Source organism: Agelaius phoeniceus, chromosome 2 (assembly GCF_051311805.1).
Source record: "Agelaius phoeniceus isolate bAgePho1 chromosome 2, bAgePho1.hap1, whole genome shotgun sequence".
Taxonomy (NCBI): domain Eukaryota; kingdom Metazoa; phylum Chordata; class Aves; order Passeriformes; family Icteridae; genus Agelaius; species Agelaius phoeniceus.
In genome coordinates, this window is record NC_135266.1 from 64510710 (window position 1) to 64537650 (window position 26941).

The following is a 26941-nucleotide window of genomic DNA, read 5'->3' on the forward strand; positions in this document are numbered from 1 at the left end:
CAGCTTTGCAGCCACTCTTCCCCAAGCCCTTAGGGCTGCAGGGGTTGTTGTGAACCAAGTGCAGGAGCCGGCACTCGGCCTTGTTGAATCTCATCCAATTGGCCTCAGCCCATGGATGAACAATCTTTTTTGGTTGCACTGGGTCTGTGCTCAGTAGAGACCTGCTCAACCCCTGCTCTCATGACCATTTCAGGAAACAAACTGTATAGCCCTCAAAATGCTGAACTGTGGCACCTTGCATATTTACCTGTTTTGCTAAAAAAAAGCTGCAATCCAGCAAGGTAGTATGAGATGCATTGCTGTCAACCCTTCACAAACCATCTGAAGAGAAAATAAGTTGAATAGAAGATCCTTGTTAAAAATATTAGTCATAACCTTGTAGGTGTGGTTGCTTTCTTATTACCCAGAAGGACTATGCTTTTACACTACTGTTATGGGGCCAGTTTGACCTCATCTCTAGGTAGGGAAGTCAAGATAACCTAGTTAACCTTAAATACAAGTTTATATGGCACTTGGGGTACCTACATACTTGAATTAGTAACAGAACATGTATGTTAAACTAATGACTTTGGCTTTTAAGTGGCACATTAAATATGGGGTTATATTACCTAGGAACATGGGAGAAAACTCAGGCATCCTGAAATCTTCATGAGATGTGACTCAAGGAATTTAAAGTCAAGCTCTGAGCACAGTGACAGGTCTCCTGGTTTGAAGAGGCAAACATTTATCTCCTGCCAAAAGTATCTGAGAAACTGATGTCATCTACCTGGACTTGTACAAAGAAATAGACACTGTTCTGCATGGTATCCTTGCCTCTAAATTGGAGAGATATAGATTTAATGGATGGACCACCCAGTGATTAGGAGTTGGCTGGTTGGTCATACTTAAAGAATTGTGGTCAACAGTTTGACGTCCAAGCAGAGAGCAGTGATGGGTCACATTCCTCAGGGACTGGTATTAGGGAATGGCTGTAAACTGAAAGAGAATATGTTTAAATTAGATATCAGGAGGAAATACTTCTCTATGAAGATGGTGAGGTACTGAAACCAGTTGCCTGGGTAAGTGGTGGATGCCCCATCACCCTGTGTTCAAGGCCCTGAGCAACCTGGTCTAGTGAAGGGTGTCCTCGCTAATGGGACCGGGGATGGAACTAGATGATCTTTAAGGCCCCTTTCAATCCAAACCATCCTATGCTCCTCTGATTCTGTGATAAAGTTAAAGATTTGCATTTGCATGATCCAAAATGGAAAAACAAGCCATAGGTCATAATCTCAAGGTCTTAATAGATGACATTTTTTTTGGTTTGATAAAACAGATTGTGGGCAAAAGATCTGGGCAAAAGTGACATTGAATGAGGGTAGAAGAGAAGACTGTTCACCAACGAAAGAATGCAGAGATTTGGGCTACTACATCTTTCTTGAGCTGATGATTTAATTCCTTCATTTCACAACTATTGCTTAAAGTGTTAGTGAAAGAATGGCCTTTTCAGAATACTAATTCCCACCTGCCTGGGATTTTTCATTGAGCTTTGTTGACAAATGTTTGCAATGAACTCTAGGAGCAATTTTATATGAAATATTACACTAAAATATCTTGGAAAAAACCCCAAAGGTTTGAGTTCTTACCCATTTTCTCTCTTGCTCATTTTCATTACCTCTTGTTTCTCTTCATGTTTAGATGTGTGGCCACTGGATGATTTTCAAAGGCTCCCGGGCTCAGACCTTTGGCTCAGACTCCCAGTGATGATGGAGGGCTCAAAGGAAGAATACCAGCATCTTTGTCTTCTCACAGAGAGTGAGATTCAGCAAATGGAAGAGGAACACGTTATCTCTGGAGTTTGTCAATAAACCTCTAGGTGAAACAAAAGAATTATGTTTGCACTTCAGGTCAGATCTGCTGAGAAATGCCTGCAAACACCAGTACATTTAAGATATATATTCAAGAACATTTCATCCTTGTGAAAATATTACCCTATTAAAACAGCCAAGGTCACTGAGACCCAGAGTGATCTTCTGGTCACAAAAGTTAAGAATGCCTGGCGGCTACTATAATTAAATTATGAGTGCTAGGAGAATAGGGAAAGCAGTTTTCCCACAAATATTTATTTGAATTTAAAAGTGACTCTAGACATGACTTTGGTCAGAAATCCTCTGTGTTCTGGTTGTTGGGATTTGGCTTTTTTTCTCCTTGAAAACATTCGGACACTGAAGCTGGGTGTGAGCACCCAGGCCATCCCAGTTTCCACAGCCTTCTGCTTCAGCCCAACTGAAGAACAAAAGCAACAATCTCAGCTCTGAATCAAACACAGTGGGGCTTTTGGATGTTTGCAACTATCAATTCTCATCTCATGAACAAAATCCAGGTGATTATCTGCGTCAGTTAAGAGACAGATAGAACAAGAAATGTTCGATTCTCACCAGAGCATGTCTGTGGGCAAACCACCAATATAAAAGAATATTAAGGTTATGATAAACTGCCTTGATAATCATTAGCTACTTATTTTCATCTTTAAAATCTTTAAAATCTTTAAAATCTTAAAATTTCATATTGCTGGTCCATTTGGAAATGCTCTTTTGTTTGGTCTAATTTCTGCTTTTTGGATTTTGGTTAATTTTCTTTTTTTCCCTCCTGAAATGCAGAGCAAGCAAGTTCACATGCAAGTACATGCAATATGCAAAAACTTACTATCTCAAGGCCTCAGCAACAAAGCAGAAAAGACATCTTACACTACTTTTTTTTTGGGGGGGTTTCCAACTATATGAAAATGTACAACATTGAGTACCAAGGAAATTATGAGCTGACCACAAAACACTGTGCACACATATGTGTAAAACTTAAGTACAAGGGGTGGCAATATGATAAGTTTAGTATGGCATATATATGACAATGCTGTGCTGCCACAATAGGTGTTCAACAATTTTCTATTTTTGTTTACAATAGAAAGCTTTTATTGTTGTCTAATGCAGCTATACAAAAGTAAAAAAATCCCCAAAACTCAAATAAACCAACAATAAATGGCAAAAACCCTCCAGCTGTGTCTCATGTGGTATTTTAACACACACTATGTAAAGAATATTCAGCATTTTAAAGTAAATTTAACCTGCAGCTAGCTGAGGGATTAAACATGACTATTCTCAACTTGAATGACCCTTTCCCCTAAGTCAAGCTGCCCATTTAGCGCCCTTAATAAATACAGGGATAATTTAAACCATGTGGCCGCAAATTGAAAACATGGGCTTTTGAACTATGTATTTTCTTTCTCATGTTGGAACTCCTCCCTGGAGATATACTCAAGTCCCATGATCTTGTAAAAGACAAATCTGTGTATCTTTTTTATTAAGTGTTTCATGATATATATTTTTTCAGCTCTGTTGCAGTGGATGCATCTGAAAGATGTATTCCGTTGACAGTGCACAATACCTCAAAGGCTCTTGATTCATTTATCAACTCAAACTAATAAAAGGAGGATAATATTTCCATGAAAAAGAATGGGTTTTAAAAGCAGCTTGACAGCTTGGTAGAATACATCAATTAAGTGTAGAGAGAAATTGAAGGAAAAATGGGGATCTTACTTTCCTTGCTAGCATTAGAATTAATAAAAAATATTTAATCTGTCCTTCAACAGGAAAGAAATAGAGTTCATTCCCAGCTTGCATACCTTGTGGTTTGAGCTGAAGAATGTTACACTCTAGTCTATATTCAACTACTGGTTTAAATTATAGCCTTTAGAAAATAATCTATCATTCACTTAATTAATATCAACAATCACAGAGTCAGTTGGAAAAAAACCCACACAACAGAAGATGCTAATGCAAAATTAAAAATGTTTCTGTCCATTTTTATGTTCATAAAAAACATCAAAGGGTCTCATCTATTGGCAGCTTTGGTACTCTGTAACCTTAGGTCTCTTTCATGTTGATCCAAGGAAGGTTCACAACCAGTTTTTCTAGTCAGTGGCCCATGAGACACATCTGGCCCCATCATTTCATCTGTGGTCAGAAGAGACACAAAGTGCTCTGCTAGACTCTTTTACCAGGAACTCTTTTTAGTACCTTATTTCCCTGAGAAAAAATCCTTGGTCCTGCCTTTCTTACCACTGTTTGGAGATTTATCCCTATGGAAGAAGTAATGGCTGAAGTTCCTCTCCAGCACTAGGCCAGAGAAGTCAGCTTTCAGGATTTGGTCTCAAATCCAGTTGGGTGCCTTTTCCAGGCCTTTTCCTGTTAAAATTGGTGATGTCAAGACAAGAGATTTTCTCCTAAAGGTGGAATATTCTTGTCCTCCTCTGAAAGGTCCAGATGTCACTGAAAACAGGGTGGTAGGAAACAAAAAAAGCGAAGGAAGATGTTTCCTTCTGGAGATCTTATGTGCAAGCACTTGAATGCAGCTGAAAGGTTCAACATGACATAGCAGAGAGCAAATGTGCCCTCTGAGGATTCAGTGGGCAGGTTTGGAAATCTCCAGCTGAGACAGTATGTTGTGTTTGACTCCTAGGCTGGTGCCAGGGATCATTTGTATTACTTAGAAACTTGTCTTCATATTGTCAGCTTGGAATCAGTACGAAGCCCTTGGATCAACAATGTCTCTCTTCTACCAATGATTTGCTGGAACAAACTGAGTAAAATTAGGGCACAGTGTACCAAGAGCTTGTGGTAAACAATTTGGTTTTGGTTCATAAGGTAAAGAAATGGTGAAGACAACATTTTATGAGCTATATTCCACCTGAACAGCAACATTCATTCCTGTTTTGTTATTCTAGCACACTACCAGCAACATTATAAACCTTCTCTGCAAAACACAACTCTGCAGCATAGTTTACTGAAATGTAGCCAATTTATTGTAATTGACCACACTGAAAAGATTATTTTTGCAACTATTCTTCTATCCCCTAACAATACACTGAATATATTGTGACTATACAGTCATGTCAATACTGTGTCCCATGTCCCCCATCATTGAAAGAGTTGTTCACAGCATATTTCTTACATTTCCTTGTATCTTTATTTTCCTGAGGGTATAGGATGAGAAAGGAGAAGTTTGCATCTTCAGATCTTAAAAAGAGTTTCTGCAGGATCTGATGCATCCAGATCCCAGCTCTGCAATGCCCCAAGGCCCTGCAGAGTGGTGCAAGTAACAGTCCGGTTCACTCTTGTGAAGACAACAGCTGGGGTGTCCAGTGTTGCTTGTCTGGGTTACAGTGTAGAGACACAAGTTCAGTGAGAAATCTGCTCTTAGTGCATACTCAACTTTCTAGCTTTGCTTTTTGAGTTTTTAGAAGCTGGTGGGGTAGAGGTTGACTGAGTTTCCTAAGTAATCTGTTTTTTTCACAAGGTTCAAAAATGATAACTGACAATTTTGCTTGACTAGCTAGGAACTTAGTTTGTACATTTTATACTTTATTAATGGATTATTATTATTATTATTATTATTATTATTATTATTATTATTATTATTATTATTATTTTATGGCTTAAAATTTTATAAATGCACATTCCTTGAAATAATTTATGAACATTCACTGCTTTGTGCATTGCCCTCTAGTCCCATTCCCAATGCCAGTAGACTGCATTTTTCCTCAAGAAGAAAAGTAGAGGAGGTAAATGCATGAGATAGCTCAGTCCTACAACCCCTGTTTCATACTTTTATGTCTCTAGCAGAAGAGTGGCCCCATGCAGTTTGCTGGCAACTGGAATCTCTGCTCAAGTGTCAGAATTACATCATCTCCATAGCATCAGGAAAATTTTGGAATATGATAGCAAGGGACAGGAAGGTTGTCTTACCTCTGTCTGCAGGGCTGCCAAATGAAAAAAACCCAATGTTGCATATTCTTAAGTTACACATATAATAGGGATCATTATAGTTCAGCATTTTGCTGAATGGGGCCCTTTCTGAACTTCCAAAATTGGAGGTTTTCTGTGGGTGCTTTCTCTTGGCCTTGTCTCTGTATTTGTCTTTCCTTCATGTCAGTCCTGCTTATGTACCTGAGGAATACCTACTGTCAACAAATTAAAAGGGAGATGTTGATGGCTGCAGCTGATTGAGCATCATCTGCAAGTTACTGAAGTTTAAGTTACTATTTCTAGTAAATCCTCCAACTTTGAAATGGAGGTTTGTCTTGATTTAGTTTATTCCTTATGGTATCAAAATGTGGTGACAGCTTTAAAAAGAAAAATAACATAGTGCTTCAGGGAGCAAAACCAGAGTACAGCATTTTTAATGGTTTTAATTATATTACAGCACTGTTGGTCTTTTTTTTTAAGTATTCACTCCTCATATTTTTCTTTTGTTAGTAGCCAGTTGACAGGGGGAAGCTCTTATTCCCTGTTCATATTATTATGTTCAGCTTTTGAAATTCCAGTTGGAAACATTTTGTTTATCAGAGCTATATGAAGAGTTGTTAAGTGGATCTTCATTAACTTCAGCTTTTGAAAGACCCATTTAGTTAAAGCAAAAGCTCATCACTCCCCTTTTTCTATGCTCCCATGTTGATTGTCCTGGTAGAAACTTTTTGCCTATATGCAGGGGAGAGAGATGACATCAGGATTCATGCAAGGAAACCCTGTGGAGTGAAACATTTCTGTTTATGAGCAGTGATAACAACAAAATAGTTGAGCAAGAGCCAGAGCAACCACACATGAAAGGTCTGCACTGCTGCTTTCAGGGCTTACACGAGACCTTCCAGCATCAATGCCTGTACTCTTCCACCCTGACCACCTTGGGACAGGTGGCATCTGCTGGCCTGAGACCCTGCCATAAATACAGGGGAAGGAGAAGAGCTTTAGACAGGACCCTCTTTGGGATGGAGGGTCTAACTTATGTGAACTTGTGCACAGGGTTGTTCCTTGAAAGAAGAGTGGTATAAAATCACATTTTCAAGGGAGCATTCTGAGTCTATATGAAACTTTCAGCCAGCTCCTGTTGGAACCTTCAAAAGGTCTTCTGACTCTGCAGCCTTCAGAAACCTGCCATGAGCTTCAGGCTGAAGGAAACCTTCAGTACAGCTGCCAGTCTTGACTATGTATCTATGGTAGGGAATTGACAGGAAGAGGATCTTATTTTTTTCTACCTGATTTAGGGTGAGATCTGGCTAGAACCAATAAAACCAAAGGATGGGGATAATTCATTTCACCTTTGCCAGGGAACTCTGTCATTTTGCCACCTTTAGCATGAAAAATTATTCTGCAGCTGAAATACTGCCAGGAAAATGCCAAGTGCAAGTTATGCATCGGGATTTCTAGGCCAGGTCTTTAAATGTTGCCTATCTATCTCATCTTTATTTTATACATTTACTATAGTTGAATGCGTTAAAGGGAAATGAACAATCAATTGCAGGAATAGAGGGGGGAAAAAAAGGCTTCATTTTCACAGCTGGTAAATCTATCCCTTTTTTTACCTCTATTTACTCAGACTATTTTCTGGTTTGGAACTCAATAGTCATATGTGATTTTAAAATCTTTAAGAAGCTTAATCCTCACAGTTGTAACAACATACAGCAGATTCATACAAGGACGGTAAAATCCATGGGGTAGACTGCCAGGAAACTGGAGACGTGCCATCACTGAAAGTTGTCATCATTGACCTGACAAATCTTAAGGGATTTTCTTGTTTCACTTGAACTTGCCCTAGTGCAAGGAAACAGACTGGATGATCTCTTGAGATCCACCCTATCCCTCCACTCTGCAATCTTATCTTGGATTTCCTAGTGGCAGTGTAGCCTTTGTTATTATTTTCTGCTGAGCCAAGTAACGTAGCAACCTTTGTAAAATTAAGCTTCTATTTTAATAAGCAGACACCCTTATGGGAACCCAAAAGAGAGTAAAAAGAGGTTTAAAAAACATAACCTACAAAGAAAGGTTGAAAGAATGGGGTTTATTTTCTGGAGGAGAAGAGACAAAGGGGCATGTGATATATTTTCCAGAATGCAAAGACTGCAACAAAGAGACCAGTGAATAAAATAGCTGTCAGGAAAAGGTCAATGGGAATTTAGCTTAATTTGCAGCAAAGAATATTCAAGCTCCATGTTACAAAGTAAATTACCAACTTTGAGAGTGATGAAACACAGTCTGCTTAGGGAGGCTGTGGCTCTCCCCTCTGCTTGCCTCAAGAGCAGGTGAGAATAACATCTCTCGGGGGTCATATACTCCTTACTGCAGCAGCAGTGTGGTGGATCAGATGAAGCTGAGCCTCTTCCAGTCTTCTGTCTACAAAAAAACCAGGATCCATGAGTGAAATGTTACCACTGATAACTCAGTGTTACACAGGGTGTGTACCCCCCCAAAAGCCTGGTCGAACACCTCCTCAAGTCAGCCACAATGCTCGGTAAAACAACGTCCTCTGGTCTCCTGGCTGGGGGCCATAGGAGGCCCTGGGATGTAGAATGCTGAGTCTAGCAGGGCATTTAGAGGGAGAATGGTATATGCTTCCTCTGTTCTCTCTCCTGATGAGTGCATCTGACCACTTTTAGAGATGGGATACTAAGCCAGACAAGGCTTTAGGGGTTTTTTAGGTAAAACCACACTTTATTCTTACCTTGTTTGTGTTCAGGACCCTGAAGAAGAACCACAGAGGAGCAATACAAGAGTTTTATCCTGTGGATGTCTGAGACAGGCTTGTTCCTCCCTATCTATTCCTTCCTGACAAGTTTGTGATTCTCGCCTCACACACTTTTGAGACTAAAGCAAAAAGACATAGCAGCACAGGGTGTGAGGAGCCAGGTCCTGCTCAAACTGGTGGGAAGTTCCTCCTGGTTTCCCCAGAAGACTTAAAGCCATCATGTAGTGCCTTGACCAGCTTTCTTTTGTCATTAAAATTGACTGGAAATATAGCTTGTGTAGAGACACCAGCATTTGAGAATTTAGGAGTTATTTATTCCAATGATTGCTTCAGCAAAATACTTGTAACATTGAAAAACTGAATCCCCATGTTCCCTGTGGTAATAAAAGCACCTTAAACAGACTTCCTAGTCAGGCACTACCTAATTTGCCACAATGAACTCCCTTCAGCTGTTCAAATCCCAATAAACTACTCATTTTGGAAAATGGATTCCCCTAAACACTCGTCAGTAACCATGATCTAGGAGTCTAGCTTGATGCCAAACACCAATAGGTAGGTTTCAGGAAGAGCAGCACGTTGTACAGTGCTCACAGCATGCAAACATGTTGTTACATGTGGAGGGAGACTAAATCAATGCAGCAGGGGCTCAGCTGCTCAGATGTTTGTAGGTCTCATGGACTTCTTTTCCTCAGTATTACTCAGTTGAGCTGCAGCCAAATTTCACCCAAAATGATGCCCCAGCTTGCCCTGTTTAAGCCACAGCAGTAGCAAGGCAGGACAAATAGCCCTATGAGGAGGTCACCCCAAAGGACAAATGTGCCTAACCCCTGGAAGCAGTTTCTGGCACCCAAATAAAGGGACTGAAGCAGGGATGTGAGCAGGCAGCACTGCCTGAAAGAAACAAGGTCCAGGCAGGGGACCCCTGGGGTGAGAGAGACATGGAGGGAAAGTCAGGCTGCATAATGTCTCTCTTGAGAGTACTGATGGTAGCACATCAACTGTAGAGCCTGTGTGGACCTGATCTCAAAGGAGTCTTTGTTACAAGGGTTTTGCAAAACAGCCGCGTATTTTTAAAGTTTTCATTATTACAACATTTTGCAAAGACTTCTTGCAAAACTTCCCTGTTCTGTAGAAAGAAGCTTGGCAGGCCAGAAGGCTGAAATACCAGAGCCAGGTTTCAGCAGGTCCTGCAGCAGCTGACACAGAGCATGGTGGCTAATGACTCTGAGCTGTACCAGCTCTGAATGAAAACTAGGGCTAATTTTAAGCTAATTCTGTGTGGAATGTTCCTATTGGTCTGGCCACAGGGAGCCGTCTGCACATCATTTTAATCTTGTCACTTTCTTTAATGTTTCTGTGTGTCATTTTAGAATAGAGCACACCCTGATTTTCAAGTTCAAAATCTATTTTGAATTAATTTGCACACTAGGCAGTGAGAAGACCTCACTATGGCTAATGACTGATGATGCCAGTATTTATAATCCGAAGGTTATTTCTTTCTGCATTCCTTTGAACACTCTGACCTACCTCCTGCAATAACAATTTAGTAGTTCAATTCAATTTCAAATGGAAAATGAAATCAGAAACCAAACAAGAATGCTTTTTACATTTTATCAAATGTGATTTGTGATATTTAACTTTCCTTAGTTTCATATCTACACTTTTGTAACCTTTTTAACTCTTTCCCCTCTCTCCTTCCCGCACCCTAACAGCTCTGGTTCATTTCATCTCTAAAATTTTCCAAACTTGTGAACTCAAAAGACAAATTTTAACTGATGCAACAACTTTCCAATCCTGACAGCCATGGGGGACTGGGTTTTCAAAAGAGGCCAGTTTCGCCATTGGGTCGAGAGCAGACTCTTCACATGCTGTAATAGGAACTAATAGAAAAACAATGGCAACAAAAATAACAAGAAGATTTGGGTCAGTTCTATCCCACGGCCACACCCTTGTGGCCCCTGGATATTTGTTCTCTCTTCTGTTCCCAAGTTAAGTGCTGAAAGTCTTAATGTGCCCAGATAACTTCAGAGAGAGAGGGGGCAGGCCAACCTTGCCAAGATTTGTCCCTCTGATTTAATGTGAATGCTCTGCTACCGTTTGCTCAGTAAAGAGTGTCTCCAGATGGACAGGCTCTGCCTCTGCACGCTGCACTGGGAAAGGAGATATTCCAGCCTGTTCTGACTCTTCTCAATCCCTCCTGTGCACAATCAGGCAAAAAACCTGCATTCCCCTGGAATCGATTCAAGCCACCCAATCAACAAAACTAATTCACACAGTCTTTGACTGAATTTACCCATCCTGTTTTTGATAATGTGTCAGGAACAGGACATTATAAAAACCTGGCTCTGGACCCTTCCTGGGGCCTTATTCTGCTTACCACCAGGATGGATTTGGGAATTGGCTAGAAAGTTGTCATCAATCTTTCTTTTTGACAATGTCCCTTTGGGGGAGTGACAGCAAGGTGCTCCATCCTGCTATGGGTGCCACTGTGCTCATATACGGCTGAGCAGCTTCACAGCCACCTCCTGCAGCACCTCAGGCCTTGGCTATGAGCATGGGGGTGGCAGGTTGTGTACTGGTGTTTTGCAAAGCCAAAGTCTCTTTCCATGTCAAGGAGGTGCCTTGAAATGTGGAGAAATTCCTTTTTCCCCCACATGTCCAAGCTCCTTGAGACTGACACCCTCTGTGCCTTCCCCTTGGTCAGATGCTTTTAGGAGTATCTCCTGCTCTGTCTACTTCACCCCACAAATATCATCTTGTGAGCCTAGCAGCATGTGACCCTTGCCACGTGCTGTTTTCAAGACTTTTCAGGGTCTTTATCAAACCATCCCTTGTTCTTTGTAACTGGATTTCTTCCAAGTCTTGCTCTATTGCCTGGCAGCTTTCGTAACAAAATTTCCAGTGGTCTCCCACTGGGACACTAACCTCTCCCATCTCATTCACAAAGGACTTTTCTGAAGTCTCAGTCTTCTTGGTTGGTTGATATTCCAGTCTGTAGTTTTTGTTTCCCAAAGGCTGTGTGTTGTCATTGCAGCTCATCTTTTTCCTTTGGTTTCTTTTCAGGAGAAAGCTGCCTTTCACCCTATTACTAGATAATGCTTTGGTCCCTTTGGGCTTCTCATAGACTGCAAGATATTTTTGTGTCCTTAATCTGTAAGTTTAAGGTTCTCTTTCTGAAGCTGCTTCTCGTCTAGACTCCCATGTGCCGCTGTGAATGCTCATACAAGAAGACATTCACTCTCTGCTTCTGTGACTTCTTTTCTGACACTTAGAGGAGGAGGGTGCTTTTCCTGCTATCATTTTCCTTGTGCTGCTTGGAAAGTGTGGTCATTTCATGCATGTATGGGATTTGATCACACTCCTCAATACCTCTGGGACTCTGGGACTTTTCATGACACTGGGAAAGAGTCAAGGCTCATTTGAGCATGGATACAGGGAAGAAACTCCATTGCTTGGTGGATTTACTGCCTCTAATTCTCTTCTTTCCTTGGTACAAGCAGGTAGCTGCTATGAGCAGTTTTCCCACTGACACTGAGTAGGTATATTCACATAATTTTTCTTCTGGGACTAGATTGGACCTTCACCCTGAGTCAGGATAAAATGACCAATTTTCTCATCTGTGCTCTCCTGCTCATAAAGTTCTTCTACATCTGCATTGCACTGTGTGCATAGCTCACATCAAGCTGCTGTGAGCTCAGAGAAGTGGTTTCAAGGCAGATGAATTGTATCTTTGCCCTGAGACAGTCTAATGACAGCCTAGACCTGAAGCAATGCTGACACAGCAGTCATGAGCAATAACTTTGCCCTGACAAAGTGCAAGTTCCTCAAGTAAATTTTACCCTGATTTAGGTAACTAGACAGTGGCAGATGTGGCAGCAGGGAACTGCTACCTGGATACTTCAAGTTCCTGGAAGGTTCTGCAGATGATGCTACCACTTCTCCTTCTGCTATTACGTGGCCTGTCTACAGTGTATGTTCCTGCACCAGAGCCGCCTCATCTAGGAAAACCCTGCTTTGGCTCAGCTTCAGCTTGCGAACCCTGAGTTAGGAACCCAGGTTCCTAACCCTGAGTTAGGAATTAATTTGCTGCAGGTCATCAGGGCTTGTGCTGTAAACTGTGATTTCTATGCCCTTGAACCTCCATGGGAGCACTACATCATAGCAACTTTCATCTTCCTGTTGTGTCCAGTTCCTCTTTAAATGCTCTTTTGCTGTTGTATTAACTCAGGAAGAAGAGGGCATGTCCTCAGCAGAGGCAGCTGTCAGGAACCTGTTTCAATATCTTTCTAGGACTCAAACCTGGGAAGTAATAAGCATCTGTGCTCCTCCTCCATGCACAGCCCCCACCAGCTAAAACACCTTGACTCTCCAAGCTGCAAGATGAGCTAAAGGCAAGTTCTTCCTCCACCCCAACCTAATCAAACCTCCACCTTAATCCTGAAGCCACTTGGAGCTGAGAGCACAGAAGTTGTGGGGCAGCCTCTTAGAGCTTTCCATTTATATTGATGGAAGAGAAAGTGGCTCCCTCCAGAGAAGACCCCCAAGGAGGTGCTGTGAAACCACATGAACCTGGGGAGCCCTCAGAAGGATAAAAGCCATGCATATCCACAGCACATTTCTCCCCTCTCCTGACTTTGTCCTTTGTTCTGGCTGTGCTGACTGTGGGCACTGAGGTGGCAGGCAGCTTGCCTCTCTCCAGATGGACTTGCTGCTGCCTCTATTTTTCTTCTTTACTTTTTTCTTTTTTTTTCTCTTTCATTTTTTTCTTTTTTCTTCTGTTATTTTTCTTTTCCTTGCCACAAGCTAAATCACGATCACAGGGAAGTCAGTGGCAAAACTGTCATCTGTTTGTTGGGGACCCAGGTATGGCCGTGTGTAAATGAATTGGGATAAAATGACAAATGGGTTGTGGCCGAATATTTGTACCACAGCAGATAGATGAAGACTTGAATAATGTCCCATGATTTTGGCTGCTGTGGTAGCTGAACTAACACTGAATCCTCTGAATACTGATTGAAATATCTATGCTCTTAAGAGTGTGCTGAAGCACCCAAATACATCTTTCCCCCTCAGAGTTTGTATGCAGCCCAATGTGTTAAGGTCAAGATCCACACTCCAGAGAGAAGCAGATGGTCTCCTGAGTGATGTGTTTTCACTCACTGAACATGAATATGAAAAAGCTTTCTTATTTTCCAAGCATATGAAAGTCAGTAATGTAGAACAGTCTCAGGGAATCTTAATATGTGAATAGACATGTGTTGCAAGAGTTTATTTTGGTCTTTGTACTCACTATGGATTCCTAAGATTAAATGATACCCAAATACTATATATCATTGTTTTTATTGACTTGGTTCAAACATCAGAGACATGCTAAATACTGTTTCAATTTGTGTAGATTTACAATAATTCTGACCTTCATAATGAACTAAATAAAAGCAATTCTGGAGTCAGTAAATGTTCATATTTCAGAGGTACCTATAAATTATAAATACCAAATACTCTGTATGAATGCACTTATGGTGTTGCAGAGCTGTATTGCTGAGTGAAAGGGGTGAAGACAGTTGCTGGAAACTCTCTTATATATACAAATTATGTTGAATTTTAAAGGCCAATCCTGCTCTCTCTTTACGTCACTTTTTCTTTCGTCTCACTTTACAGCACTCTTTAGCAAAGAGCCTTAGGTGAAGGCGCCAGCTAAGGACCATCCCCACCCTTCACATCCCACAAGGCACAATGCACCATATCCAAACCTGGTTCTCTCTCTACACCTCCTTTGCCCTCAGGCAGTCTGAAGGCCTGTTCCCCCCATGGCCTCTCTTCCCCCACCCCTCACCCATGCAGAAAGGGGGGAACAGTGGGAGAAGTAGCCCCATCACCTACCATGTTAGAACCCTGACAGATTGTCCAGTCCTGGCCAAGGCCAGAGTCACCTGGGTGGTTTCTCTGAGTTCAGGCCGCATAGAGAGGCCAGTATCTGCTACTTCTTCCCAAAATAGCTGTGTTTAAGAGGGCAGGGAGGAATGTCAAAATGTTTTTAATAACCAACACAGCACCGGGAGCATTTACTTCAGGTCTTATTGAGCCAGTGGAAAGAGACCCATGGATTTCAACAAGATCTGTATGAGACTTTAAAGTATATTGTACATCTAAGAGACGTACAAAGCAGAAAATTTAGGGAAAAAGCTCTTAAGCATTTTTCCCCCCTAATCCTCCACCTGTACCAGCTGTTGGAAAACATCTTGCCAAGAATCCTCTCTCGTCATGCTCACTACAGAAATTTCCTGAGCTTGTCCAGCCAACCAAAACATTAATTTCAACTAAGGCACACAGATCTCCCCACCTTTCTCGCCAGCTCAAGTAACATTAAACGTTTTATTCAAACACAGAAAAACATGGAGATTCGGAGCTGACACTGCTGCTTCTCTATGAGCTCTGTGTATTTTCAATGGTTCTGGCTAAAGATGTGAGGTAAGGAAGAAGTGGAAGTGAGAACAGTGAATTCCATGTTGAAAGAGTCATATGAAGGTTTTTAACAGCATTTTAAAGTGCACCTGAAAAATTTAAAATTGCATCCATTTTGTGTGCAGAAAATTACATGGTTGTGCAACCTCTTTGTGTACAACAAAGAAATAACTGCAAATGCCTGTATAAAATGTCATGTCTGTTCATTCACCCACTTGCCAAATGCAAATAGACATGTCTGCAAGTTCTGCAAAAGGGTCATGTAGGAGTCTGTGTTGAAAATACGCCCTTTCACAGTATTTAGATGTTTTCTCAGTTTGTTCTATCTGCTTATTTCCCACCAACATCTAAGCCATGTAACGAGGGCAAAAGAAACCCTCTGACAGTTTGAGGCACCCCCATAATCAACATTTCATTGGTTCTTAAGAGCATTAAGGTCCAGAAATTAATGCTGCAAGAAACTTTATCTGGGAGCGACTGCCTGATGGATGGAGCAAACCACAATGGTAGGCATTTAAAAACCCAGCTGACTGTGCCACACTGGCACTCCTGAGTGTGAGCAGGATGTATTGTTCCTCCCCTGAAAACTCTTACAGCATGCTTACTCCTTCATGAATTTTAATAAATGGGTTCCATGCTATGCCTTTTGAATCCACTGACACTCTAACCCACTGATTGTCTGCAATTTTTTTTGTGAATTTTTTTTTGAGTGACATAAATGTTTATTGTTGCCAGTATGCACTAACAGTATTGGCTGAAAATTGATGTTAAAACATTGGGGTTTTTTTGAAACAGAGGGAGAAATCCTTCAAAAATAACAAATTTCTCTTTGGTTTGTTTCTTTGGAGATTGTTGCTAGATTTGTACCCTAAGCCTGCTTTTAATTTCTTTTGACTCAAAATTTATTTGTCTCTAAAAAAAGGGGTTTTCAGAGACTGTTTGACTGGTATATGAATTGTAGCAGAGGCCACAATGTATGGGGTTAGAAGAGAAATCTTATTAGTCATCTTCTTTTTGTTCTGGTTCTGACTCACTTGTTGATTTGGAGTACATGTGTTATTTTGCTTAGACTTATTTCCCTCTATTCCTGATGAAATGAGCTTAGCCCAGTGATTATGACTGTATCTTGACCCACCAGACCATTAAATATCCCTCCCAGGCTTGCAGTGGCTTTGTGCAGATCCTCAGATTCTCTAGCACTGACCCCAGCTCCCTGTATCCCAATGATGGGGAGCTGGGAGTTAAAGGATGGGTATCCCAGAAGCCAGTATGATGAAGGAGATGGCAGATCATGAGACACTTCAAGCCATGATTGTGTTTTGGGTCCTTCCACTGAAGTGTTCTCCTACCCTGGGGTAAGTGCTGAGAGGCAATTCTATTTTGTGAACCAGAAACTGTGTTTGGGTGTACCCTGAGGAAGTGGGCTGGGATGCAGCCAGTCAGTTTCATTTACAGGCTTGTAGGATCATCACTCCACTGTCAGCCAGGATCACCTACACTTCAGATACTCCAGCAAGCATTTCAAAACCCTACCCTGGTGAACATGCCATGGTCCAGTTGCTCCTCTACGACCTCCCTTCAGCATTAGAAAAGTGTCTCCTGATCTCTAACCTCAGTTCTGCCTCCCTTTATGTCTCTCTTTTGTCACCCTGTGTATCATGGCAGAAAGCCCTCTCTACTCATGCAACTCTATAATTTAAATTTTCTCCTGCATTATGTTTCTCGACCTTTAATTAGACCTTTTGCTGTTCTTTCAGCTTAGCACAGCTGAATCACATCTTTCTGGGAGAGCAGTTTACCAGTCTGCACACGGATCCTCACAGTCACTTTGCAGGGATGAAAATTGGTTATGTGTTTCACAAGGTGTAATTCTGTTTATACATGGCTAGTCTGGGGCTACCCTCTTCCACAAAAACCCAAAGTTGCTGCTCAGCTTGTGATCCTCTACAGCCTCTGGATGGTTTTCTGCAGAGCTGCTGGCCAGGCAGCTGTTCCATCCTGCAGTATACAGCCAGCTATTGCCCCTATGAGAAAGAATCTGCAAGCTTGTTTCCAGAGTAGCATGTTTTCTGGTTAGACCTTAAAAATACTGGTTTTCCAAGATCATTTTGAATTCTAATCTTGTCTTCCAAACTCCTGACAGTCCTTCCCTGCTGGCTGCCATCTGTATATCCTCTCTGTTCCATCGTCTGAGGCATGAATAAAAATATTGAATATGACTAAGTCTGGGAGAGGCTGTGCCCCACCTATCCCATATGTCCTTCCACTTTGACTGGCAATACAGTCAAATATCCTTTCAGTACAAATCTCCTGCCCCACCATGTCTTCCTCTGGATTACACCACACCAAAGCTGACTTCAATAACTCTTTTCCTTACCAGGGACAAAAGCTAAAGTGAAAGGCTGATATTCAGTTCCTTTCTCTATGCTCATTATTTGATAATATTATTTATTATTATAAATAATAATATTATTTAACAATTATTTGCTGTAATAATGAATTCTGAGATAAATAATCTTTAGGCACATAATTTATTTGGAGGTAGACATGACATTCATCCTTTCTTGTTCTCTCACCATAGCCAAGACAATTCCATCTGCATGAAATGCATAATAATGTATCACACTAACACTAATGCAAATACATTAATACAAAATTTCCAGATGTACTTGAGATATTTAAAAAAAATTCTGTGAGCCTTACCTAGTTATTTTTTTATCTGTTCTCTTGAGATTTGTGTTTCTGCCATTCCCTATTATTTTCTACAGTTTTTCCTCCTCTCTGCTGTGTCATGTTTGTTCTGCTGCCCTTGCTTCCAGGGATTCTCTGAGCAGACAGCACCTTCCCTTCAGTAAAACCTTGTCCTCCATGCTGGAGGTTTGCAGTTGTGCAATTTTACCCTTTTATAACTTCCTAAAATTCTTCCTCAGGTTGATCTACTGTGGTCTCAGCCTTGGGGAAAATGAGAGCATTTTGGGCTATAATACAGGGGGGTTGGGGTTTCCTGCTCCTCCCTGGCCTCAGGGGAGAGGTGGGGAGCAGGCAGTCCTCCCTGTGACAGTGGCACCTGAGAGGGGCTCAGTGCTGGGCTTGGTAACTCCTTGGCTGCAGAGAGAATCTTGAATTTTGGGCTTGTTAAATTGCCCTCTCATTATAAAGGCAGAGCAGCAGCTCAGATCAAAAACCTACCCAGGCAGATTAGGAATGTGTCAGATGCTGAAGTCCTCAAAAATGCTAATACCTTGCTGCGCTTTTATGTGGTTTAAGTTGTGCATTTGTTTTGGAGCCAACAGACAGTGCCAGAAAAGAAGACGAAGCAACATTTGCCAGTCCTCCCTTTGTAAACCTACATTGCACAGTAGGAAGCAGGAGAATTTACTTTAACTAAAGCCAAGTCAGTGGCTTAATCTTTGTAAACACGTCTTAAGTGCTCTGCCTCTTATCTTTATGCAGTGGCTTTTGTACTGAAAAAAAAAAAAGGTAGAAAGCTGTTCAGACAGAAATATCACAGTTCTGACATGAAAACTGGTCATCAATCACTTTCCTGTGGAGCTCTGTGTGGGTATGTGTGTGTGTGTGAGTGAGTCTGCGTGTTTGTGCTCCTGCGTTGTTGAATCAACAACTGGTGACCTACAGTGCAAACACAGCCTGCTCCTGCAAGAGAGAGAAAGAAAGAAAGAAAGAAAGAAAGAAAGAAAGAAAGAAAGAAAGAAAGAAAGAAAGAAAGAAAGAAAGAAAGAAAGAAAGAAAGAAAGAAAGAAAGAAAGAAAGAAAGAAAGAAAGAAAGAAAGAAAGAAAGAAAGAAAGAAAGAAAGAAAGAAAGAAAGAAAGAAAGAAAGAAAGAAAGAAAGAAAGAAAGAAAGAAAGAAAGAAAGAAAGAAAGAAAGAAAGAAAGAAAGAAAGAAAGAAAGAAAGAAAGAAAGAAAGAAAGAAAGAAAGAAAGAAAGAAAGAAAGAAAGAAAGAAAGAAAGAAAGAAAGAAAGAAAGAAAGAAAGAAAGAAAGAAAGAGTTAAAAGGGAAAAATCCTCTACACAACAAAATCTGAGTTCTCCTGAGTTGTGAATTGTCTGGAAAAGTCTCCCAAAGAGGAAAAGGTCGTGTTGCAAGCTAAACTCAAAATTAGAAAACTATCTGATTCTCTGTGTAAGTGTACACATGTGCTTGTTTGCAGAAGTCAGATTGATGTTTTAAAATGCCGTTCTTTTAAAAAATGAAATCAGCATGCAAGACATGTTTGCTACTTTTTCAGGCTTTGTGGAATAGGTGAGCATTGCAGATGCTGGTAGTGCGCTAAAAGTAGGTGTGAGAAATGGCAATTTAAAAACTCAGCTTTTCATGTAAATCTTTTGCAATAATATGTTCTCCCTATCACATGCAGATTTACATTAGGACAGTCTTTTAGACCATCTATCATTCCTCATCACAGCACAAAGAATACCACACAGAATATTGGGAAATTCAAGGCACAAAATAGTACCAATTTGTGCAGCACTGAGTAACTGGACAGCTGAAATGGAACTTAGAGAATGCCACGCAATATTGGTGGACCAGAAAAAGCTAACAGTGAACCCCTTTGACACAAAGGGAGCTTCAGAACTTCCTATTCCTCTATTTATATGTAACAGTTGTATTTGCCTCATCTCTCAGTGCTGTGCAGATAAAGACACCCAGGGGACATTTTTCGAGGTGTTGTGTTTACAAACCTTTTTCTCAAGTGCATTTTCCTTTTTAATCTTTTTTGTTATTTGGGTAACAATAAAGGGCAAACTGGGTGCACTGTGCATTAAACCTCCATTTTTCCCAGAAGCTCTGTGATGTCCCTGCAGCCAGACTATTTTGGTTTTGGCACCAGAGGAGATCCCTTTATGCAAACAAGGAGGCTGTGCATCTTCTGAATCCCTGCTGAAGGAAGGTACTGTGTGCTGGTAACATGTCATGGGCTGCTGAAGGAGCTACTTCTATTAAAGTCCATAAAATATTACACAGGACTGATGTTCAGAGGGACCAGTAGGATGTTTCCTCAGAATATAACCAATGGTGCAAAGAAGCTGGGCTGTTTTCTTGACCTCTTTTGTTGACAAGGTTTTTATCTTTTGTGTAGCATGATCTTCTGAAATAGCCTGAATTTTCTCTACTGAATAAAAGAGAGGTTATCATTCCAAATGTTACAGACAACAGATTCAGTACTATATTCAACTAGTAAAACTCCTACATTAGATCTTGTTTTCACTACAGCAGAATGACTAAATAAAAAATGAACACAATGGCTTGTGTATAACTGATGACAATGGGATTATAATTATTGTTATCTCCAAACAGAATGAAGTCCAAGTTAATAAAGGATATTAATTGTGCTTTAAAGAAAAAAAAAATCATTTTAGCTAAAAACAATGCTGGGAGAAATTCAGCTGGGAGAAAGACTTTATTAACAGAAAAATCTGAATGATGATTGAGAATCATTGGATAATACTTAAGGAGATGCCCAAAAAAGCCCCACCCAGCAAAAGAATCTGCATTCATTAAAGGGCCTGCTGCAGAAGGGAAGTAAAATTTACGCATATGTGTACTTGGATCCCAGAAGAAAATGGAAAACACTCTCAATGTCAATACATGTAAATTAGCAGGTAGATTTTGGAGAAAATTGATATAAGGGGAAAAAGGTAACAAGGAGAACCATGACAAGCAGAGCTGAGGAAAGTTGCCTGTTGAGGAGTATTTTCTTTATTTTGGGGATTTTATCTTACTATTTCCAGAATAAAGAACACTAAAAATGACATGTGTCCATTACGAGATGAAAATAGTAAAACCACCAATAGGAAAAGATGTTAAAAAGATGTTAAAAAAAGAGGCTTATTCTGTTGTATTTTTGTTTTCTGTCCAGGGAATAAAACCCTAAATCCTAATCATTTACTCATGCCAGCCAACAGTAATCACATAGTTTTTGTTCTAGTTGTAACTAAAGAGGAGGTTAAACAGCAGATGATAAAGTCGGGCAAAGATCCCAGTAACCTGTATCCAGCAGTCTAAAAAAAAGAGCAAGCAAAAGAAAATAAATCTTAGCACACTGGGGAAGTTCCAGATGCCTGGGAGAAAGCTAGCACGATAAATGGCATGAACCAGATAATTTGTAGACCTGTCATCCTTATGGGGATCCTGGAAATTGGAGTTGGTCCTGCATAACGTTTTTATCGGGCAGCAAGGGTGATGCAGAATCAATGGGGAATGTGCCAGATGCACCAAAAATAGGTCAACTTCTGGTCTCAAAATACACTTCTGCAGGGGTATGTTCATCATCTGAAGATGTTTCTGTATACATGTATTTCTGTGAATGATGGGAGAGAGAATCGTGGGAGAAAGGAAGCAGGTGGGAGTTAAAGATCTCACACTGGTGTTGATGTTCTTCAGACTCTTCACAAACAAAGCACAAAAATATGCTCCACTGAAAAACATACCTGGGAGAGGTCTAAAGGGACCAGCAAACCAGAAGGTGGTCTGATTACAACCTAGAGATAGTTATATATTAACAGACAACTCAAAAGACTCTTAGAGTCTGGCACACAAAGATACAAAACAAGATCCAGTGGCTGGGGTTGGAAATACATTTTTAATTAAAAGTAATTTACTGTAAGAAAGTACTTCATCATCAGAACTCACAATGGGTAAAAAAAATGTTTATACTGGAAGTTTTTCCAGAAAAATCTGTTTTATTCCAACCATTGTCTTTGGATCTGAAGCTTGAACTGATCTCAGTAAGTCCTGTGGTCCATGGAAAAAGAACATTGGCTTGAGGGTCCTTGGTGAGTCCTGTCCTAAAGTCCATGACCTGCAGAGAAATAAAGTAATGCTGCATGCTGAGCGATCTATTCTGAGTCAAGTGTCTGACAGAGGAGGCCCCACTCCTTGTGAAATAAATGATTTCTGAATCAAGGCCATGTTTCATTCAGAAGAGTGTAGTCATTTAGGGTGAGTGTAATAGCTTGGCCGTTCAAAAAACCACAGTGCAGTTATCTAATGATAAAACCAGCAAACAGAGCAGTGTGAGAAGGGTGGCTATTCACTGTCTTCTTTAGCACATCACATTCAAATATTTCCTTGGACTGGAAGAGATACTCTTTATTACAGAGTTTAATTTGTCCTTTTGGGAAAATGGGGTGGAGGAGGAAATCTTCCAGTGTTTTTGCTTTGTTCCTTTACAAGCCATTATATCTGTATGTGAAAATACCACTGAGCAAGTTGGCAATATCACTAATTCCCAACAGCACAATTATACCCATTTTTGCTCAAATATAAAATGAAAAAATAAAAAATAAAAAAATAAAATTAAAGCTTTAAAAAGGAAGAAGCACTATGTAAGGTAAAAACCAGTTCAGAGAAACGCCATCAGAGCTGCTGATTTCAATATGTCTTTGCTAAAGCAGCTCAAACTTGAAATTAAGCAGCAGTGGGGAACATCTGCAAACCATCAAAGATGGTGCAAAGGTTGGTGAAAATCTTTGTGGCCTCTGTGATTCATAGATACCAGCCAAATACAAACAAAAGCTTTTCTCTTTTGTGACAGACATAGTATTGTGGCTTGAATCACACAGAGCCCTATTGTTGGGTTATTTTATCTTATTTCTTTTGCAGATTCAAGTGGAGAAACAGGCTTAAAGAGCTGCTGGGGCAGAGCCTGTCTTGCATGAAGGCAAGCGAGGTGGCTCTCTCATCTCAGGCTCTTCTCTTACAGCTTTCTGTCAGTGGCTCTTTCTTCCCTCTCATTATCTGTCATGCAGAGATGTGACTGAAGATGAGGCCAGACCTCGGTGGGCTGCAGGATTTTAGGACAACATCTGTGCAGATTTTAAGAACCTTTAAAGTTTCTTGGTGATGCCTGCCCTTAAAACCTATGACCTGCAGAGAAATAAAAGCAATACTGCATGCTGAGTGATCCTCTCTGTGTCAGGTGTCTGACAGAGGAGCCCAGGAAGCTTGGGTAGTTGTTTGGGTGTTTAAAGAACACTCAGGTCCAAGCTACACCAGCAAGACTAATAAACAGCTGGTCTGGGATCTTAAACTTAGCTCTACAGTCCAGACATGCCTTTTGTTTTGAGGGAAACCTGATCAGTCCAAATGCCCTTTTTTGCTAGTACTTTATTCCATGTACTCTCAGCAAAACTGATTAACAGACATTAATTGAAATCAAGCCTCGCGTCTGCAAAGTAATCTATTGTAGAGGCTGCCAAACCCAGCAGCCTGATCGAGGCAGGGTGGCCACATCTTTGTGCTCCCAGGACTGTCCCACAGAGGGTCTGAGCACACAACCACCGCAGGAGAACATCCACACTCTCACAAGATGCACATACACACATTGCTGGCAGAAATACACATACACAGGTGGCTCAAATGGGCCTGTCCTGTCCTGTCTCTGGCAGTTCTAGGAAGTTCTGGGAGTGGGAAATGTACACATACATATAATGTGGGTGCCTCCATCCAGGGGGTTGGATTGTCAGCCTGCCTAGCAGCTGCCCCTGCGCCCCAGTCTCTGCAAGCACTGGCACCTGGGCATGCAAAGTCCTGCGGCTGTGGTCCCACTCCAGGTCCCTTAGGTACAACCCCCTTGTTCAGTCTGGAGAAGAGAAGGCTCCAGAGAAACATTTTTGCAGCCTTTCAGTACTTAAAGAGGGCTTATACAAAAGATGAGAAAAAAAATTTTAGCGAGGCCTTTTGCGATAGGACAAAGGGCAATGGTTTTAAACTAAAAGAAGGTACATTTAGACTTGATACAAGGAAGATTTTTTTTTTACAGTGAGGTTGTTGAAACACTGTAACAGGCTGCCCAGAGAGGCAGTGGATGTAGACATTCAAAGCCAGGCTTGATGGGGCTCTGATGGGGCTGATGGGGCTCTGAGCACCATCATCTAGTTGAAGATGCCCCGTTCATTGCAGGTGGGTTGGCTTAGATGACCTGTAAAGATCCCTTCGATTAAAAAAAATTCTATCATTCTATCTATGATCAAGACTGAGGCATTTTGAAGATCAAAATTCCATCAAAAATTAGATCATATCTGACAGAAGCAGCAGCAAAATCTCTGGCCATGCTAAGGTCAAAGGGGACTTTAAGATCTTTTGTTGAAAGCTTGAGTGCCATGTTTGGCTTGAGAAATTGATTTAGCATCCATCTCCCTGCAGCACATGTTGTGCACGAAGCCCTGTAAGGACTCTGCTAACTTGCTACTGTCCCCTGTAGTCCCTTGTTACCACAACTGATGATGAAAGGCAATTCCATAAGAACATTATCTGCACCAATGGACTCAGTACTGGCCCTTCTTACCTTGGGCAGGCTGGGCTCCAGCACTTCTGTGAATCTAGCTGAGACTGATCTGAGCACCCCTGCTTTGATTTTTGATAAACTAGCAGAAATGCTTCTGGCTTCAACACTAGAACTGTGCAGAAAGGTCAGAGACCTGGCTTTAACTCATTCCGACCATAGCAAGCATCCCAAAAATGTGTGTGCCTTTCACTGAGATGGTCCCTGAGCCAGTCTTTGATATAGCCCCATAAACCTCCACCATAAACATCCAGTGCTGAAAGAGATCATACGGAACCCTACTGATCTTACCTTTTTGGCGCCCTCAACAGCTGCTTTCTCAAGCAAAAGAGAGCAAGAAAGGTTTCATGGGGCTGATTAATCAGGGGCATTTCCCTCCTCCCCTTTTCCATATCAGTCATAGATACAGTATTTAGCAATTTCCTTGGCATTCAAATTCTCAGTGGCTAACAATTCCCAAAAAGAAAAAGGAATGGATATTCTTAGCTGAAGTAGAATTGTCCAACAAGTCAACCAAGCAATGTCTACAAGTCCAGATCAAAAGACAAACAACTATTCTTTTGTTTAAACTCCTAATATTTCAGGGATTAAATTCAGTGTTTGGAATTGGCTTAGTTTTCCTCATTTCCTAGGAAATGAGAAAAACTAAGCCTCCAATTCTTTCCAACTTTGGTCACAGTAGGAATTGTTGAGATAGTCTTAGACACCAGCCATCACCCAGAAGAAATCCCAGTTTACTCTTTCTGGATATTAGCAGCAGTTATTAATACCTCCTTTCCTGTAGTGGTTTTGGAGGGCTGTCAGATGGGCTTGGAGTACTGTATTTACAGATTCTTCCAAGGGTGGAGTACTTGTGCTTGTTTGGTAATGCTCTTGGCCCCTTGTGTGGCATCTTTAGTGCTCCTAATCTGTAGGTGAAATGGGACCCAAGAGCATAATTTTACAAGATAGTTCCATTATAGATTAGGAGCTGAACTTTCCCTTTGCTACAAGCCATTTAAGAACGATATTCTTGTCATCTTTTTCACTTATTTCCCCTTCTGGTGTAGCCAATATGTTAGAACCCTTTGTAAAAACACGTCATTTATACCTATGTAAGTATTTGCTATTGTAGACAACTTGCTTAGAGTTACCTGGCACCAGCAAGAGCAGAGCATACAAAGGTAAATGGAAACTCATTTCTTGAGTCAGCTTAGGGCTGAGGGACTTCGTGTTTGCTGTTTCCGAACTGTGGAAATTGCATAGAAAGTTCTGCAGGTATCAGCATTTTGCGATAATCATTTCCACATAGTCAAATAGAGAAATTCATAATTTTGGTTTCTACACTAGATTTTGCAGGCTTTTAGAGCAAACTGAGAGACCTCTGAACAATATCCTCCTACATTTACATCTCAAAGTGTAAAGCTCTTGAGGGTGATGACTCATAAAGCATTTCTTCCTTCCTCAGAGATCCAAGCTTGCAAATGGAAACAAGGTCTGCAATTCCAGTGAGGAGGCTGGCATGAGGGGTGGGAGGAGGTGTCAGGGCCCACACCACATTACATGATGATGGATTGATGGGACCACATCAATGGGCCCTGAGAGCTGTGTGCCTCTCTGGGTAAGAGGAGGTGGCAGGAACAGAGGAATGTTAACCCACACATGAGGCAAGAAAGGCCTCAAAGTCAATAAGCAACAGCCTGGAGGTGCCTGGAGGCTCACAGCTAAAGCCAGCAGGTGAACTTGGTTTCCTGATGGGAAATCTCCAGCCAGTGGAAAGTCACCAAAGCCCTCACCTGCTCCCCCACTTAAATCAAAGTCACAAGGTGTCATGCCACAACACAAACAGAAATAAAGTCTGGTTCAACCTGCAAGCTATACATTTAGAAAACAAGGCTGGCCTTGCTAATACCATGTAGCTCCCTTTGCAGCTCCTGATATTTTAAGTCTGGAAGAAATTACCTGAATCTAGTTGTGATTATAAGCTGAAGCCAGAGTACCTGCTTCTGTCTCTTTTGTCACTAGCCCTGTGGTAACTGGAGTGGTAAAAGTCAGTCAAAGGAGTAAGAGGGAACAGTTAGCATCTCCTCACAAATGCTAAAAGCAGCACCAAATGACGTGTATGAATCATCCCATCTACTCTTATACAAGCTAGGATAAAAATGTAGCAGTCACACAATCTGCAATAAACTGTCATGCTCTGGGACATAATGCATGTCTTAGAGCTAAGCAGAAACTGTTCCATGGGCAAGTCATTGCATAGTGGTACATTGTGTTTGCACCTTTCTTCAAAGCACCTGTGCTAACAGCAGTCAGGCAGAAAAAAAGATTGCAGGAGGGATTTGACTGATCTGAATGGCAATTTCTATCTCACTACAGGTTATATTCTCTTCCCCTTACAGTTTTGGGGTTTTTTTCACAACGAAATCAGGGAGTACTTATGTCCTTGCTAAGAGAATGTGTCAAGAATGTTGCTCAAAGGGAATATGGTTCCATCCACTGTTAGGTTTGCCAGGTAATTAAATTGCTCTTTTAATGCTTACTTAATCAGAGTGACTTCTCTGTGGCTCTATGTGAAGAAATGATGATGTTTTACTGCCAGAGATTATACAAGTGCTTTTGTGTTTGATATAGTTTAGG

The 26941-nt window shown here is 41.1% G+C and overlaps 1 long non-coding RNA gene across 2 annotated transcripts in view; it reads right to left on the reverse strand.

The window, feature by feature from the left end:
* Positions 1–223: 223 nt before the first annotated feature.
* The window catches only part of LOC143693354 (uncharacterized), a 67497-nt gene continuing 40779 nt past the window's right edge, over positions 224–26941 (reverse strand). Inside the window, exon 3 of one of the 2 annotated variants that reach the window (XR_013180936.1) lies at positions 224–1781. This is a non-coding gene — a long non-coding RNA (uncharacterized LOC143693354). Of the gene's footprint in view, positions 1782–7961; positions 8202–26941 lie in introns of those variants that run through there. The other variant, XR_013180934.1, reaches the window with a different exon arrangement.